The sequence below is a fragment of the Felis catus genome, chromosome B3 (genome assembly GCF_018350175.1).
Source record: "Felis catus isolate Fca126 chromosome B3, F.catus_Fca126_mat1.0, whole genome shotgun sequence".
NCBI lineage: Eukaryota > Metazoa > Chordata > Mammalia > Carnivora > Felidae > Felis > Felis catus.
The window spans coordinates 36,227,361-36,246,318 of NC_058373.1; the positions used below are offsets into that span (position 1 = coordinate 36,227,361).

Below are 18,958 nucleotides of genomic sequence, written 5' to 3' on the forward strand. Positions count from 1 at the left end.
CTCGCAGTTGGTGGCATCGAGCCCCACACTGGGCTCCATGCTGTCAGCTTGGGATAATCTTTCTCCCTCTCTCTCTCTGCCTCTCCCCTGCTCATGCTCTATTTCTCTCTCAAAATAAACTTAAAAAAAAAAAAAGAAAAGCCTCATTCTAAAGCAGACAAGAAAGGCATCTTTCCATTTGTAATAAGTTCTAATAATAACATTATTTTCATAATCTGAATATGTAAATAAAATACTGCTTAAGTTGGCTTTTTCTGCTGAAACTGGGGATAATTCATTTTGTTAACTAAAAATCCATATCAACAGAATCATAATTAACCAAGTGATTGACAGCAATATTATCCTTTAAGGCTTACATAATTATTTTCCCAACTTAAGCATACATTTTATGAAGTATACTAAGTTCTTAAAAGGACTTTATACAGCAAACATTTAAATAATCTGGCATCCCTGCATATAGTCTAATAGATCAAATACAGGCCTTTGCAAAACAGAAACAGTAAATACAAAGCTTCAATAGGGTAAAAATCACTCAATAAAACTTTCTATGTTTTTACTTCATTCTGATAGAAGCTAAATTTAAACTAAGAACTTAGTTACTGAATTACAGCTTTTTTCAGCAGTAGTCTTTGAAATGCAAGAACGTAGGTGACGAGTATTCCACACATTTTTATTAATTCAGCTCAAGGAAGCAACATGTTATTTTTAAGCTGTCAATTTAAATGTTTATGTAAATTGGGGCAAATTTAAAAACATTCACTTCTAATCTCTTTCACCTAATATTAACTGATGAGTTTATAAGAATGTAACAAAGGCTGCATATCTTGACGGACATCCCAAGAAAGTATCAGGTTTGTTTGTTCATTTGATAGTCAAAGGGGAAAAGATCTCACCAAAGACCCTAAGATTTCTTTTTCTACAGTGACATTTGTCAATCCAAAGCCAACCTTTAGCACTAGCAGAGAATTTATTATGTTTTACCTTACCTTGCAGGTCTATGTAGTTACAGATGTAATCTATGAGTAGATTCTTATAAAACAATCTAGCTTTAGACAACAATGAAATTATCATTCAAATACTCAGCTACATAAACACATTTGTTCCACTGTAGTGAGTACAGAAAGCCAAAACTCATAATGGAAATGTGCACTTATTATAAAATATAGCCAAATCGTCAAAGATAATAGCAACCAGTTAAATCAAAACTATATTGGAAAAGACTATCCACCGGGTTGATCATAAAAAGAGAAAATCAAGAGAAATAAAAGGGACCAGCTACCCATTTACAAACATGGATGGCATATTAACATTACTGGACATTTGGGAAACGCAAATTAAAACCACCACACAGATATTAGAACAGATACAAGACAAAAATGGACTGACAATACCAATGTGCTGATAAGGATACATACAGAGCAGGAGAAACTCTCATACTCTGGTGGCGGGAATGCAAAATTGTATAGCCACTTGGAAAAAAGTCTGGCAGTTTCTTAGAAAGTTGAATATGTACTTACAATAAAGTCTGTGATCCCACTCCTAGGTATTTACCCAAGTGAAAACAAAAACAAAAACAAAAACCACCTTCATGTAAATGTAGCTTTATTTGCAATCACCCAAAAGTGGAAACAACGCAGATGTCCCTCAACAGGTAAATGGATAAACAACTCTGGTAATACAATGGAATGCTACTAGGCAATAAAAAGGAAAAAACTAGTGATTTGTATAACAGATAGATGAATATTAAATGCATTTTGTTAAGTGAAAAGAAGCCAGTCCTAAGAGGCTACATATTCTTTGATCCCATTTATATGAAATTCTGGAAAAAGCTAACTAACTAAAGGCATGGAAAACACGTAAGTGCTTGCTAGGTTTGGGAATGGGGCTGGGTAAAAGGGTTGACTATGAAAGGGCAACAGAAGACATTTTGTGGATGATGGAACTCTTACTGGTAGATACATGACTCTATGCATTTCCATAGAACTGTACAACACAAGGAGTGAATTTTATTGAATATAAATTAAAAAAAAAAACAAACCAGATTGTTGGGGAAACTGACGATGGAAACTGTGAAAAACTGGATCTAACTGTATTACAAATGAATGACATAGCAGACTGAAGGGGATATGGGAGAAAAGACCCGACTTAGCGAGCCTTGGAGCATTTTGGCTAGACTCTGCGAGAATAAAGATAAAAAGAACTGTACACAAACACTGTATTCTATTTAGTAAATGTGTTTCTCTCAGAAGTATATGACTGAGCAATTCTGAAACTACTACATACATGGATAGCAAATACATAATTAAACTGCAGATAATGAGAGGTTTCTCACTGTGGGCAAAATAAGTTACAAATAAGCAAAAGGAAATGTGAGAATAATCCTTATGGTGCTAGGTTGGAGTTGGAAGTATCAGTATCAAATGTTTTATATATATATACAGATAGTACATACAGAAATAAACATAGGTGTGTGTGTGTGTGTGTGTGTGTGTATGTGTGGATTAGTATACATGCACACATTTTCTAGGTCTGAAAGGCCTAGAAGCAGTTAATGCCTCAGTAGCAATGAGCACACCTAGCACCCAGATGTTGGTTTGTAAAGACTATTCTCCAAACAGATGGACCTGGGTTCCTTGGAGATGTGAGTGATTTCAGGCCTGGGGCAGGAAAAATAGAAGATGAGCCTAGAGCATCGTGTAGAGCCATAGAGTAAGAAATTGCTGGGGGAAAAAAAAAAGATGCTTTGAAAGGACAAAGATGCAAACTTCAAAGGGCTCCCAGGGGACAAAACTGAAACAATTTGAGCAACAAAAGAAATCAACACTAGTACTGTTTCTAATCCAGAGAATAAAATAAAAATCCAAGAATGTGTATAGGTATAAACAAATGATCAAATAAAATAAGTTAATGTGGGGAAGGACAACTCTTTCTTACAGAAGAAATAAAATTAATAAATGTAAGAGAAAGAAGTGGAATAGAAAATCACCATCAAACCATCAAAGGAGGGGCAACTGTGTGCCTCAGCTAAGCATTCACCACTTGATCTCAGCTCAGGTCTTGATCTCACAGTTGTGAGTTCAAGCCCCACAATAGGCTCCACACCTACTTAAAAATAAATCAGGGGCATCTGGTGGCTCAGTTAAGCGTTGGACTCAATTTCAGCTCACGACTGGTGAGACCACATCCCATGAAAAATATACAAAAACTATATACTATCTTTAGACTTATTTCTACACCTAAAATTATTATAAAATAACAAGTTGAAGAAAATCCCATAATGATCAAATAAAGTAACATTTTTTGCATTATCTCCTATAAGGATAAACCTTAAAGGTTTATTTCCAAATTACTGTCTTTACTGCCCTAAGGGCTATACAATGACATTATCAGGGTCTACAAAACTAAAAATTTGAATGTTTCTGTCCCCTGGAAATTCACGTTGAAACCCTAACCCTCAATGTGATGGTACTTGGTGGAGGGACCTTTGGGAGGTGATTAGGTCATGTGGGCAGAGCCCTCGTGAGTGAGATTAGTGCCTTTATAAAAGCGGTCCCAGAAAGCTCCCGCACCCCTTCCACTACATGAGGAGAACAGAGGGAAAAGACAGATGTCTACTGATCAGAAAGCAAGTCCTTACTAGAAACTAAATCTGCTGGCACAGATCTTGAATTTCCCGGCCTCCAGAACTGTAAGAAATAAATTTCTATAGTTTATTAGCTACCCAGTTTATGTTATTTTGTTACAGCAGCCCAAATGGATTGATATTGACATTCAGAAAAAAATTCCTAACTTGTCCACCCAACCTTTCTTCTCCAGACACATATACTCTAAAAAACAAGCAGCATATTCCATTTAAAGAAGAAATTCTGTGTCTTCAACTCATGCATCTAATTGCAGTGATACTGTCAAATTAACAGTGGCTCAGTATTTGATTTTTAAAATGAAATATTTTATGTTGACCTAGAAAAATCTAACTAATCTAAGTCTGTATGGAAGGACTATGACAAAACATAAATCAGAGAAGTTAAAAAAAAAAAAAGACATCTTAAGATACGATTTTGATAGAGGCAAAAAGCTTTAGCAGTACCTTCTTATATCATCCATCATTTAAAAGGGAATTCTTATTCATAAGTCTCAATCTATGAATCAGATAGGTACTTCCCCAAACCAATTCAGTTTAGACCACAGCTAAACACGCATAATACTAAGATGGCCTCATTCACATATTCAAGCTACCAAGAGTCCCATCAATTCTTCTGTAGCTTAATGTTATCCATCCTTCATAATTCAAATGTGTAAGTACTCTAAGTCTATACTGATTGAAGTATAAAATGACATAAAATAATGCAAAATACACTCTTTCAGATAAAGTTCCAGATTCCTCCTTCAAAAGTTAATTTTAAAAGTTTTAAATTCATTTTATAAGAACATAAGCAAAGATACCTCACACAAGTCTATTAGAAAGTCAAATGTATCTCAGCTTTATGCATGTTATAAAAGAGACTATTTTTCAAATCAAATAGTTCTTATGACATAAAGATTTTAGAAACTTATTTTGTTAACATTACCTAGAAAATAGCAAAAAAGAATTTATTTTTCAGATTTTGGTTTCCAAAAAAGCAAAATCCCTTTGTTTGATATTGCTTGGAAATTCAAATTTATATGTCCACGTATTAAGAAATATGTTTTTCTGTGGTACCTGGGTGGCTCAGTTGGTTAAGTGTCCGACTTAGGCTCAGGTCATGATCTCACGGTTCATGAGTTCGAGCCCCACATCAGGCTCTCTGCTGTCAGCACAGAGCCTGCTTTGGATCCTCTGTCCCCACACCTTTCTCCCCTGCTCACACATTTTCTCTCAAAAATAATAAAATAAACATTAAAAAAATATATGTCTTTCTTTCGCCAAGAGATTCCTGAGCAGCCTAGAAAACATTTTATTAACTATGTAGGCTCATAGTTTAATTTTTCCTTCTATCTTCCATTTTTAAAATACTCATAATTTCAGGAATCACAAACAAGTATAAGTGATTCAATACAAATTTCAGAGAAACTAATTCCAACTTTAACCACTAAAACACAGTTATATATTAGAATCAGTTTTATTTCATTAAAAAATGTATGTACTCTAAAATACTCTGTTACTAGGACAGATATTAAAACACATAATGATTACTTCCAAAATGTTCTGTTTAAATTTACTAGGAAAGAAAACAGAATTAAAAACATTTGTGTGCCTTTTATTTTTTTTCTTTAGAGCAGGAAGTAGCTTGACCTTTATCACATAAACTTTAATTTTTTTTAAATCTAAGCAAAATTAAGACTTCTACTGGAAATAAGAACTTGGCATTTAACTGCTCACAGCATTGTCTTATTTTTAAAATCAATTACTTCAGAAAATTAACACCTCTTTCTAAAAAATAATCTCTAATTAGTTTTCATACAGTTGTCTGTCACTTCACATATAATTACACAGCACAGTTAAGATACTCTCGATTCAGTTTTCTAAGCCAAAGGTCAACAAACTTTTCTTAAAGGGCTAGATTTTAGGCTTGCAGGCTCTACAGACACTGTTGGAACTAGAGAACTCTGCCACTGTAATGCTAAGACAGCCACAGACAATACATAAGGAATGGATGTGACTATGTTCCAATAAAATTTTGTTTAAAATAGGTGAGTGGCCTGTGGGCCATAGTTTGCTGATTCCTGCAACCAGGCAAACAGATCTGGTTATCAATATATAACACCCTCAGTAAACAAATGATCACATGTTCCCTTGTTTCTGAAAGTTATAATGTCCTCTTAAATCTAGAAGTGAAACATCAGTTATTTATATGATAAAGAAATCATTAAAATACTTTGAGGTCAGAATCTCAGATAAACTGAGAAAATGTGCTAATAGGGAGCACACATTAAAATATAAGTTTCAAAATGTATAGTGGGGATATGATTAATTTTAAGTAAGCAATCTTACATTAATCAAATGAAAGAATTTAAACTCTATTATTACATGTCTGGTTTCAAACTCAAAATATATTTAATCAAAACTTCAGTTTTTTGGTCAAATTCCTAGATAAATAAAATTTAAAGCTTTTAAGTCAGGTTCTAGTTCCAGATAAAATGGGTTAATCATACTCCAACCTGTCTCTCTGAGTAAAGGTAGGTACAAGACCTGGATAGAATACATGAATAGCTACTTTGTTTTATTATAATTATTATTTTTTTTTTATTTTTGAGAGAGAGAGAGACAGACAGAGTGTGAGCAGGGGAGGGGTAGGGAGAAAGGGAGACACAGAAGCTGGAGCAGGCTCCAGGCTCTGAGCTGTCGGCACAGAGTCCGACGCAGGGCTCAAACCCACAACCGTGAGATCATGACCTGAGCCAAAGTTGGACACTTAACCAACTAAACCACCTAGGCGCCCCTTGGAACAGCTACTTTAGAACTCTGAAAAGTAAACAGGAGCACAAAGATTGGGTCAGAAGACCAGAACTTGAAGTACCACTGAAACATCATTTTCCAGTATGTAAACTTCCAGTTCAAGTATCCTCTAGCCTGAACCTAATACCACCCCAAAACTAGAAGTGGGCATTAGTGCTGGCTCTAGGAGAGGGAAAGGGATCTTCCAACTAAAAGGAAAGTGTGGAAATCCCTCCCCCATTCCCTCAAGCTCAGCCTCCTGCAGCAGCTTTGGCAATGGAGGCCCATTAGGACCCTAAAACTGAGGAAGGGAAAACCTCCCTCTGATTAGAGGAGCTGTGGTCCAAAGAGGATGTGGTGAATCCCTGTTGCTTTCTCTCTGTTATTCTGCCACTTAGCGCTGGATATGGGCACAGTTGTAGGGACTGCACATTAGAGAAGAAAAAATAAAGCTCTACCTTTCTTGTCAGAGAAAAAGGGAGCCCTGAGGAATCAGAAATTACTGGGAGATCCCAAAGAAGGAGCAGCTTCGGAAAGCAATGCTTCAAAGTTGTTTATGGACTCCCAGGCTCATCTCAAGCAGCACATGTGTGTATCTGACCCAGACAAGCACAGACTTTGAGACTTAACTATGATATAGACCACTACCCAAGTTCCAGCATGGCCCATGTGTGGTGCACATGTGGGACAGATCCATAGAGCATGGCAAAGGCTCTGAAAATCCAACTAAGGTTGTAGTCACAACTCACAGGAACTCGCATCCTTAACCAAACTGGGCTATTTGCCTACGAAAACAAATACATCAACATTCTGCACAGGAACTGAACAAGACCCAAAGTCTCATAACATACTAGTCAAACTCTCCAGGATATAATCCAAAATTACTTGGCAAATGAACAACCAGGAAAATCTCAACTTGCATGGGAAAAGATGCCTACATCAAGGAAATACAGTTGCTAGAATTGAGGAAGATATTAAAGATATTAGAGCAATCCATCATAGAATGCTTCACCAAGTAAAAGCAAACATTCTTGAAACAAACGGATAGATAGAAAGTCTCAAAAAAGAAACAGAAGATATAAAAAGAGAACCAAACTCAAATCTCAGAAGTGAAAAAGTATCAATAACCAAAATTAAAAGCTCACTAGATGAACTCAACAGTAGAAAAGAGATAAGAAAAGATGAAGTCAATGAATACAGAGGAACAGAATTTATCCTCTGTGAACAGAGAAAAAGATTAAAAACAAAACAAAACAGGAAGAGTGCCTCAGATCCCACATTAATGACACCAGAATCCCAACAAAGGGCACCTGAGTGGCTTAGTCGGTTAATGGTCTGACTCTTTGATTTCGGCTCAGGTCATGGTACCACAGTTCATGAGATCAAGCCCGGTGTTGGGCTCTGTGCTGACAGTGCGAAGCCTGCTTGGGATTATCTTTCTCCTTCTCTCTGCCCCCCCCACCCTCCACCTACACACATGCTCTCTCTCAAAAATAAATAAACTTTTAAAAAATCCTAATATGAGAGGATTTCAGTATTTGTTGAATTTGTTGAAAGACAAAAACTTAGAGTTTCAAGCAGCCCAGCCAACTCCCCAAAGAGAATAAATATAAAGAAATCCATGAATAGCCACATTTAGAAAACTTTAGACAAAAAGTCTTGAAAGCAGCCAGAAAAATTTAACATTACTTAGAGGGGGAAAGTGTTCAAATGACTGTGAATCTATTTTCAGAAATCATGCAGACCAGAAGGAAGTAGAACATTTTTAAAGTGCTGAAAGAAAAGAACTGTCCACCCAGAATTCCATAACCAGCAAAAATATCCTTCAGAGATGAAAGTCAAATAAAGACATTCTTAGATGAAGGAAAACTTAGAGAATGTTTTGACAGCAGGAGTGCTGTAAAAGAATTGCTAAAGGAAATTCTTCCAACAGATGGTAAATAATGCCATAAGGAAACTGAAACATCAGTAAGGAAGAGCAATGTAACTGTCAAATATCGAATTAAATATAATGGACTATTCTTATCCTCTTGAGTTCTTTAAATATGTTTGATAGTTGAAAGCACGAAGTATAACCTTCTGTGGTGGAGCTTTCAATGCATGTCATACAATACAATATATAACACAACTACAGCATAAAGTGGAGGGCACAGTAAAGGGACTGACTGTATGATGGTACAGTTTCTATGAGCCACATAAAGTAGCAAAATCTTGATGCTAAGTAGACTGAAAAGTTAAGCACATTGTAACTTCCAGAGCAATCACTAAAAAACAAACCGTAAAAAGATATAAATAAAAACAATCAATAAATTATAGAATACCTAACCAAAACACACACACCAACACACACACACGCACGCACACACCAAACACTCTAAAAGAAGGCAGGAAAGGGAAAATTGAGAAATAAAAACAGGGGTAACAAATGGAAAGAAAGAATAAGAAAATAGTAAATGTATGAGGCGCCTGGGTGGCTCAGTCGGTTAAGCGTCCAACTTCAGCCCAGGTCACGATCTCACAGTCCGCAAGTTCAAGCCCCCATCAGGCTCTGTGCTGACAGCTCAGAGCCTGGAGCCTGCTTTGGATTCTGTGTCTCCCTCTCTCTCTCTGCCCCTCCCCTGCTCATGCTCTGTCTCTGTCTCAAAAATAAATAAAAACATTAAAAAAAAAAAGAAAATGGTAAATGTAAATTCAAACATATAATTACATTAAATGTAAAAGATCCAAACATATCAATTAAGGGAAAATCAAAGAAGAATAGTAGAAAGAAGCATTTTTTAAATACAATGTCATAAGTAGTGAGCCACTCACGAAAGGGGCCACGAGCCAAGGAAAGTGAGCACCTTTAGAAGGTGGAAAGAACAAGGAAACAAATTATCCCACAGAGCTTTCAGAAAGAAACAAAAGTCTTGCTGACACCTGGAATTTAGCCCAGTGAAACTGGCTTCAGAACTGTGAGACAGTAAATTTGTCCTGTTTAAGCCACTGTTTGTGGTAACTTGTTAAAGCAGCAACAGAAAAGTAATGCACTGGATCACAAAACAAACCTCTACAAACTTAAAAAAAATTAAAATCATACAAAGGATGTTATCTGCAATAAAATTAAACTAAATTATCAGTAACAGAAAGATAACAAGATATTCTCAAGAGGAGGAAATTGCAAACACACTTGTAAGAAATCCATGGATCAGAGGCAAAATAGAAAATACTTTGAAATCAACAAAAATAAGACACTATATCAAAATTTGTGGAATGCAGCTAAAGCAATCCTTAGAGGATAAGTTTTGGCATTAAAATACATTAGAAAAAAGAAAATCTAAAATTAACAATCTAAGCTTTCAGCTTAAGAGACTGGAAAAAGAAGAGCAAACTAACAAGTAGAAGGAAGGAGATAATAAAGAGCAGGGATCAATGAAATTGAAATTAATATTAAAAAAACCAATAAAACCTAATTAGCTCTGTGAAAGATCAAGACAAGCAAGAATGATAAGACAAAAAGGGAGAAGACATAAATTCTCAGTACCAGTAGAAATGGGGAAATTTCACAATAGACTGTACAAACATTTAAAGAATAACAAGGAAATACTGTGAGCAAGTCTCTATGCACACAACTCCCTGAAACCATAAACTACTAACATACATTAATATGGATAAGCTGCACAGGCTGTAACTATTAGATAAATTGAATTTATAGTTAAAAACTTGCAAAAGAAGAAATTCTCCAGGCCCAGATGTCTTTGCTAACAAAATCTACCAAATATTTGAAAAACAGATTAACTCTAGACTGATAAGACTAGCAAGTAAGAAATAAAACTGTCCCTATTTGCAAAAAACATTACTGTCTACTTAGAAAATTCCAAGGAATACAAACAAACAAACAAAACCCTCCTGGAACTAATAAATGAGGTTATCAAGGACAAAATATACAAGGTAAACATCAATTATATTTATACATACTAAACAGTGAACAATTCAGAACCCCCAAAGTTTTAAAATAATGTTATTTAAAATAGTTCCATAGAAACAAAATACTTAGGTATAAATCTGATAAAACATGTATAGGATCTGTAAGCTAAAAACTACAACATGCTAGGGCGCCTGGGTGGCTCAGTCGGTTAAGCGTCCGACTTCGGCTCAGGTCACGATCTCGCGGTCTGTGAGTTGGAGCCCCGCGTCGGGCTCTGGGCTGATGGCTCAGAGCCTGGAGCCTGTTTCAGATTCTGTGTCTCCCTCTCTCTGACCCTCCCCCGTTCATGCTCTGTCTCTCTCTGTCTCAAAAATAAATAAAAAACATTAAAAAAAAAATTTAAAAACTACAACATGCTGATGAAATACGTCAAAGATGATGCAAGTAAGTAGAAGGATATACCGAGTTCACAGACTGGAAGACTCAAAACAGTAAAGATGTCAATTCTCTCCCAAACTGGTCTACATATTTAATTCAATTCCAAAAAAAAATCCCAGGATTTTTTTGTTGTTGTAGAGAAGCTGATTTTCAAACTAATATGGAAAGGCAAAAAATCTAAAATAGCCAAAACTATCAAAAAACAAATTTAAAAAAAAGAAAAAAAGTTGGAGGAACTATACAATCCAATGGATCAGCAGTGTCCACAAATAGCTCCACACAAACACAACCACCTGATTTTTGATAAAGGTGCAAAGATAATACAATAAGAAAAGGATAGTTTTTTTGACAAACTGTGCTGGAACAACTGAGTGTCCAAATGCAAAAAAAAAAAAAAAAAAAAAAAAAAGAATGAATTTTTACCTAAACCTCTTATATTATATAAAAATTAACTGAAATGGATCATAAACCTAAATGTAAAATATAATACTATAAAACTTTTTACCTACCCCCCTTCCCAAAATAGGACAAAATTTTTGCGACCTAGGGCTAGGTAAAGAGTTGTTAGACATGACAACAAAATACAACCCATTAAACAAGATGGGATACATTGGATTTTATCAAAAGTAAAAAATTTTGCTCTGGAAATTTTTTTTACCATAATATAAAGACAAGCTATACACAGGGAGATAATGTTTGTAAATTAAATATGCAACAAAGAATTTGTACCCAGAATAATAAAGAACTCTCAAAACTCAGCAGTAAGAAAACACTCCAATTTAAAAGAAAGAAAGAAAGAAAGAAAGAAAGAAAGAAAGAAAGAAAGAAAGAAAGAAAGGAGAGAAAGAAAACAATCCAATTTAAATATGAACAAAAAGCATACTGATCAGAATGGTTAAAATAAAAAAAACATGGTAACACAAAATGCTGCCAAAAATGGAGAACGACAGGAATTCACATGCGCTGCTGGTGGGAATGAAAAATGGCAAAACCACTTTGAAAAACAGTTTGGTGGTTTCTTATAAAGTTAAATTTACACTTACACAACCCAGCAATCAAACTCCTAGATATTTACTCAGGCCAACTGAAAGCATATTCACACAAAAATCTGTATACAATTGTTTAATGGAAGCTTTACTCAAAATCACCCAAAACTGAAGGAACCAAGATGTCCTTCAATGGGCTGTTTAAAATGAAAATGATTAAAGGAAATACTTTAGGTGATACAAACAAATTTTATTTAACACTTTATGAGGTAGACAGTCACCCTTCCAACTGAAAATGGGGCAGAAGGCAGGAAGCTTTTATAGAATAAAGAATAAAGAACAAGGAAGAGAGAAACAGAAAATATCTGACTGGAGAGAGCCACACAGTCAACCTCATGTGGGGTGAGAAGGCCCAGAGGTGGCCTGGTAAACACCAGGGACTGGTTGACCAGAGATACCGTGTTTCTGGTCAAGCGGAGCTTTCACAGGGACACAGGTTTGCGGATGTGGCACCTAGAGCAGGAGCAGCTCTATCTCGGGCCTAGAAAGTTGTTTCAACGAGATGAATGGATAAAACAACTGTGGTAAATGCCTACAACAGAATACGCGGCAAGAATAAAAAGGAGTGAACCATTTGATTCATGTGACATGGAGAAAACTTAAACACACTTTGCTAAGTGAAAGAAGTCAGATCCAAAAAGTTACATAGTATATGACTGCATGTGTATGACATGCTGGAAAGGGCAAAACAGTATGAAAATAAAAGAGATTAGTGGTTGTCAGGGAAGGGGGGATGTGGGAATGGCTGCCTTACAAAGCAGGTATGTGAACTGAGTCGTGGGTTGGGCAGCCCTATGGGACTGAGCCCTTCACCTGTGGAATCTGCTACTATCTCCAGGCAGATGGTGTCAGAAACTTTAGTGCAATTTTGTGATTTATAACAAATACATACACTTGGTCATTCAGATGACCAAAGTATATTTCTCACATATATTTTGCCTTCATGGTTCCTGGCTCACTGTTCCAAAACTTCCTGAGCAATAAGAGCAACAGGAACATCCTTGGTTATATTTGGTCCCTTGTTATTCATAACAGGCCCCTTTTTCCATCACAACTGGGTTTATGTTAATGAGGTGACTTCCATAAAATAACTAAGTAAGGATGGAGGCTGATTTCTGGAAGAACCAACCCCGTGATTAGGGGTTGGAAATTTCAGTTCCACTCCCCACCCCTGGCCTGACCTCCAGAGAAGGGATAGGGACTGGAGGTGAATCGACTGCTAATGGCCAATGACTAAATCAATCATGCCTATGTAATGAAGCCTCCATTAAAAAAAAAAAAAAAAAAAGAAGAAGAAAAAAGAAAAACCAGGAAGGGTTTCAGAGAACTTCTAGGTTGGTAAGTACAAGAGCGTTTGGAGAGAGTGGTATGCTCCTAAAGGGCATAGAGGCTTCGCACCCTTTTCCCATATCTCGCTCTAGGCATCTCTTCCATCTGGCTGTTCCAGAGCTATATTCTTTTTTAATAAACCAATAATCTAGTAAGTAAAATGTTTCTTTGGGTTCTGTGAGCTGCTCTAGCAAATTAATCAAACCCAAAGGAGGGGGTCATTGGAACCTCTGATCTACAGCTGGAGGCTCAGAATCACTGGTGTCAACCTAGACTTGCAACTGGTGTGTGTGTGAACTGAGGGGTGGGGTGGCAGTCAGTCAGATGGGACTGAGCCCTCAACCTGTGGAATCTGATGCTACCTCTGGGTAGATGGTGTCAGAATTTAGTTGAATTGTAAGTCACCCAGCCTGGTGTCTGAGAACTGCGTGTTGGTGTGGGGAACTCCTCTGCCCTCCACACCCACACATACACAAGTTGCAACTAGGTCCAGAACCTTTTAACAGAAGAATATTCAGAGTGATGAAACCGTACGGTACTGGGATAAGCAGATAATGACCCTGTGCCTTTGCCCAAACCCGCAGAACTGTACATTGCAAAAAGTGAACTTTAATGTATGCTAATTTTTAAAAATCCACTACGATATTAGGGAAATCTTAAGATAGAATGCAGTCTGTGACAAATGAATCTGACGGTACTGCAAATGAATGGCAAAACCCCACTGAAGAGCTTAGGAGGAAAATGAGCTGATTTAAGTAACTTTGGAAAACCACATCTTAAGTGGAAACTTTAAGGCTAAATACAAAAAGGCCTATACATAAACACTGTAGTCTAGTTGGTAAGTTTATTTCTCATGAGAGTACTGGTTAATTCTGAATTTGCTTTTTACATGTATACTGGGGTGGAACAAGTAAGTAAATAGGCCAGGTTTCTCGTTCTCAGAGAAGTTACAGATAAGCTCAAAGGAGAAAGCTAGAATGAACCCTATGGTACTGAATGAGAGTCACAGACGTTGGTATGAACTTAACATATATGCTGCTTAACATATAATACAAATGGATAAATACAGAAACATTAAAGATGTGTACAGACGCATCAATTAGCATACAGATGTTTAATTCCTCTGTCCTCTGAAAAGGCCTAGAAAGAGTGACACCCCAATAAAAGCACCCCGACATTGGTCTCTAAACACCATTCTCCAATACCAGCTCTACACCAGAGCTCAGAGAAATGCCTGATTCTAGGAGTAGGGTGGAGACAATACAAGATGAGTCTGGAGCATCTTCTAGTGCCAGAAATCAAGGAAGTACTCAAAAAACGTCAAAGGGACACAGGGGTCAACGATGAAATAATTTTAGCAACAAAATAAATAACATAGCTTGGACTATAAGCCAATGTATAAAATAAGTGTACATAAGGACGTAAATGACTGAATGAATGACTGAATGAATGAAAGGGACAAACTTCCTTATGGAAGAATTCCTAATAATATATGTAGATAGACCCTCATTGATAAAAAGCATCCCTTTGAGCGCAGGCTAGAATTAGTGACTCACTTCCAAAGAACAGATGATGGAAAGACAAAAAATAACTTTACAGTGTAGAAACCTAGCAAATACTACCTTAACCAAGTGATATTATCATATACTCCCTGATATGATGTGATGAGAAGGGAGGGCGCTTTGCTATCATACCTTTGATATTCTTCCCTAAAACCATTAGCCTTGGTGTAATCATAAGGAAACATCAGATAAACCCAAATTGAGGGACATTCTCCAAAATACCTCACTAGTATTAGTAGTACTCAAAACTATGAAGGTCATTAAAAGCAAGGAAAGACTGAGAAACTGCCAGAGACCATAGGAGACTAAGGAGGCACAACAAATGCAATGTGGAATCCTTGGAACAGAAAAAGGAGACTACCGGGAAATCTGAGTTTAGAATCTGGAATTTGGGTAACATAAGGTACCAAAATTGGCTTCTTCGTTTCGGTTTTGTAAGATGTTACCATTACAGGAAGGTGGGTGACAGGTATATGGGGATTCTCTGTATTATCTTTGCAACTTTTCTATAAATCTAAAATTATCCCAAAACAAAGTTTCTATTATTTTAAAAAATGGACAAAAGATGTGGACAGACCCAAAGAGAATAGGTGTATGGCAAAAAAACACGACAAAATGTTTGACATCATTAACTATTAGGAAAATGCAATTTAAAACCATTATCAGATATCGTTCCAAATCCATTAGAATGGCTGTAATTAAAAAGAATGACCACTTGCAGACACCGCAGCCCCAGAGCTGGTCATCCGCTCAGTCATGGTCAACCCCACCACGTTCTTTGTTCTTCAATTATCATTGTGGATGGTGAGCCCTCCAGCTGTGTTTCCTTTGAGCTGTTTGCAAAGTTCTAAAGATAGGAGAAAACTTCTGTGCTCTGAGCACTGGGGAGAAAGGATGTGGTTATAAAGGTTTCTGCTTTCACAGGATTTACGTGCCAGGGTGATGACTTCACATGCCATAGTGGCACTGGCGACAAGTCCATCTATGGGGAGAAATGTGATGAGAATTTCATCTTGAAGCACACAGATCCTGGCATCCTGTCCATGGTGAACGCTGGACCCAACAAACGGTTCCCAGTTTTTCATCTGCACCGCCAAGACCGGGTGGTCGGATGGCAAGCACGTGGTGATTGGCAAGGTGAAGGAGGGCATGAATATCGTGGAAGCCACAGAGGGCTTGGAGTCCAGGAATGGCAAGACCAGCAAGAAGATCACCACTGCTGACTGTGGACGAATCTAATAAATCTCACTTGTGTTTTATCTCAACTACCAGACATTCCTTCCGTAGCTCAGGAGAGGACCCCTTCACCCCCACCTGTTTGAAATACCCTGTAATCTTTGTGCTCTTGCTGCCGTTCTATAGGTTCCATATTTTTCCTTACTCCCCTCCAAGTTTAGGTGGACTGCAGTGTCAAGTTTATGATTATTAATTAAAAACTAAACAAACAAAAAAGAATGACCGTACCAAGTGCCAGCAAACAGAACAACTAGAACTATCACACATGGCTGATGGGAATACAAAGTGGTACAACCAATTTAGAAACTGGCAATTTCTTACAAAGTTAAATTATACAATTACCAACAATGCCACCATTATGTATTTACCTAAGAGAAATGAACACTCACATTCATAAACGCCTATACACAGATGTTTATAATATCTCTATTCAAAATAGCTACAAACTCGAACAATTCCAAGTCCTTCAATGAATTAAGGGAGAGTGGTACATCCATACAATTAACTACTACTCAGCAATAAAAGTGAATGAAATAATGTTATACAAAACAACTTAGTTCACATGAAATCTTAAGGCGCTATGCTGAGTAAATGCATGTGTAACAGTGTCAAATAGCTAAATACTCTATGATCCCATTTCGTGTCATTTTTGAAAAGACAAAACTAAAATGACAAAGTGGTTGCTAGAGGTTATGGGTGGAGTCGGGAGGGTACAAGCACAAAGGGAGAGCATGAGGGAGTTTATGAACTAATAGAACTGTCTGGATACGGACTGCGATGACAGTTACACTAACTTATACACGATAAAATTCATCATCTGTTCACAAGGTAGATTTTACTGCATGCTCACTTTAAAAATTAATTTCTGATACTTAAACAAATCATCTTTAAGTCATCAAGATTTTTCCAGGATGTTTAGTTTGGATTTTACTGTCTGTAAAAATCCTCTTGTTAATTCTGGCTATTTTAACATAGAACAAATGACACATTTCTCAGCTCAGTCCTAACATGTAGAATCACTGGGGGATCAATAGCCTAGAAGACAATTCCTCTAGTCAGTGCATCACCTGCAAAGGAGTCTAATCTACCAACAATCACAATCTCACCTAATTGAAGAGTAAATCCTGACGTGCGCTTAATGGCATCATAAAAGAACATTCATTAATTTTTTAAAGAGAATACTGATTTATGGGGCCCCTGGGTGCCTCAGTCAGTTGAGCAACTGACTCTTGATTTCAGTTCAGGTCATGAGATGGAGCCCTTCAACAGGCTCCTCGCTGTATGTGGAGCCTGTTTGAGATTCTCTCTCTCTCTCTCTCTCTCTCTCTCTCTCTCTCTCTCTCTCTCTCTGCCTCTCTTTCCTCCTCTGTTTCTTTCCCCTGCTCATGGTCTCTCTCTCTAAAAAAAAAACAAAACTAAAAACAACTAATTAATTAATTAATTAATTTAAAAAAAGAATATTGATTTATAGCCAGAGAATTCTGGGGAGGGGAAAAATGGGATTAATAGGTGAAGGATATAAATCAAGTGACATAATATTTCAGAATTCTACTCTTCTGCAAGTTTTACCTCAACTAATGTAGTACTACTGTAAGCTTCCATTATACCATCCATACACATAGCACAAAACATTCAAATGCATCCACTCCAACAATTGGTTTAAATTTAAAAATCTAAGTCAAAAGGTACACCTTTCTGGAAAACACCTTTATTATTATTTACTCTATTTGATTCCTAGGTTTATCTCAGGTGTTATTTTTAAAAATCATATTTTGGCAACTATTTGATTTAAATAAAACTCACTGACTACTTGTTTTAAAGGACACAATTGCTCTCAGTTGTGCTAGTAAATTTAGCAACAATCTTAAAGTATAAAATTTTAAAAATATAAAATCTTAAAGTATAAATTTCACTTTATACTTTATTTTCAAAGAGCCAGAGATTTTTTTTAAAAAGCCAATCTCCAACTGCACTAATTTCAAGTGGAAAACAAAAAACTTCTGTGAGGAACAGTGTTTGCCTTAAGGCTTTTTGTTTCCCTGATATTACATTCAATTAGAAGTGAAATAGCCTGCTTCAAGAACTTAGGTTTATTTTCCCCAGAAACACATTCGGAAAAATATATGACTTACATCTGGAACCATATCCTTTCAAACTGAAGCCATTTGTGTGCAGTCACTGTAATAGTTCACTGAGGCCAGTTTAGTTTTAACACCCATTGACACAGTGCCTACTGCAAATCAGTCTGCTTAGTCCTCCATGTAGTCTTCTCAGTAAATGTTCAATTTACTAAACAAAGGCTGCTTCAGTAATTCAGGTCTGACTTCTAAAGATGCAAATATACCTGTCAAAAGCTTTCAGTAAGTCAGTAAATTTCATCTCTGTGGCATTGCAAGTATTTAAGTCATTCCTATATGTTAATGTCCAAAACCATGGAGGGTTTTCCCCCTCTTAGAAAAATCAACAGAACCTCAGTCATTTTCATTATTGTAGTGTTATACTTCCAGCCCTCTTCAAATTTCCATTTAATAAGTTTTTGCATATGAACTAAAGCCAATAGGATACCACAGTTGCCAAGACACTGAAGCATCAAAGAAAAAAAAAAAAAGGCTCACAGAAATCAACATTATCTATTAATACTTTAAAGATTACAGTGCACTGGGGCACCTGGGTGGCTCAGTGCGTTAAGCGGCCGACTTCGGCTCAGGTCATGATCTCAGGGTTTGTGAGTTCAAGCCCCGTGTTAAACTCTATGCGGACAGATCAGAGCCTGGAGCCTGCTTCGGATTCTGTGTCTCCTTCTCTCTCTGCCTCTCCCCTGTTCACGCTTTGTCTCACTATGTTTCTCAAAAATAAATAAATGTAAAAAAAATTTTTTTAATAAAAAATAAAAATTAAAAAAATAAAAGGTTACAGTGCATTAAACCACGTCTATAAAATAAAAGTAGCTATCACCTACCTAGACCCACATCAATATCGCTCAAACTTAACAGGACAATAGCCATCTCGACTTCAGCAAATGAAA

The 18,958-nt window shown here is 36.7% G+C and overlaps 1 protein-coding gene and 1 pseudogene across 3 annotated transcripts in view; one reads left to right on the plus strand and one right to left on the minus strand.

The window, feature by feature from the left end:
* The window catches only part of GLCE (glucuronic acid epimerase), a 113,628-nt gene that overhangs the window by 50,176 nt on the left and 44,494 nt on the right, over positions 1–18,958 (minus strand). The window lies entirely within an intron of this gene.
* Positions 15,405–15,936, plus strand: LOC123386233 (annotated as a pseudogene).